The sequence below is a fragment of the Diplotaxodon limnothrissa genome, linkage group LG1 (genome assembly GCF_057381915.1).
Source record: "Diplotaxodon limnothrissa isolate DT_005_m linkage group LG1, D_limnothrissa_male_GT1.1, whole genome shotgun sequence".
Taxonomy (NCBI): domain Eukaryota; kingdom Metazoa; phylum Chordata; class Actinopteri; order Cichliformes; family Cichlidae; genus Diplotaxodon; species Diplotaxodon limnothrissa.
In genome coordinates this window covers 1,608,515-1,609,300 of record NC_140596.1, presented here as the reverse complement: position 1 = coordinate 1,609,300, position 786 = coordinate 1,608,515, and positions in this window count along the sequence as shown.

Sequence of the window (786 nt, the reverse complement as noted above, 5' to 3'; positions counted from 1 at the left end):
TTACATAGAAGCAGTGACTGTTAACACTGAATCAGCTTCACGGGGACAAATGAAGACGACCGAGGACGGCAGAGCTGTGTTTACACTGTCACCTCATAATGACTGCTGAACAGAGAGCACGAGGAGGTCGGGCCGTTTGAAATGCAAATGTAGCGCGATGGAAGCCGGCTGACGAACGGAGCTCTGATTAGAGAACGCTCAACGCTCCAACCTTTTTATTTCCTGGTTTCAGCGCCGTCTAATAGAAGCTGCCTCCTCTGATTTCCTTTATGTCACTGTGCAACACACACACACACACACAGAAACGCAAACAATCAAACAGGGAAACTGAAATCCAAGCAGACACACGGGAAACTGTACATTCAGCCCAATCCCACTGCATGCTTCCCCTCAGAGTTCAGTGTGTGCCAGCGGCATGAATAATGCACGTTAATGTTGTGCACCTCGCTCTTCAATGAATAATGAACATATATCCATTTCTTCTCCCTCTTTCTTTCCATCTTACTGTCGGTCCATTTCTCAGAGATGCCAGCTGGAGAGATGAGCTGTCTGAGGATGAAGGAATGAGAAGGAAGGAAGACGAAAAGGAGAGGAACCTCAGCCAGAGGAGACGAGAAGGAGAGAGGAGGATGTTGGGAGTTTTGTGAAAGAGGACAGGCGAAGAAAAGGTTCAGTTTTTTTACTTTCAAGTGGAAAAGTCCAAGAAAAGACAGACTGTCAGTGACAGAAGCTGAACGAGTGAAGGAGGAAACATCTGGATGGTCTCCAGTGTTGCGGCCTTCAAAG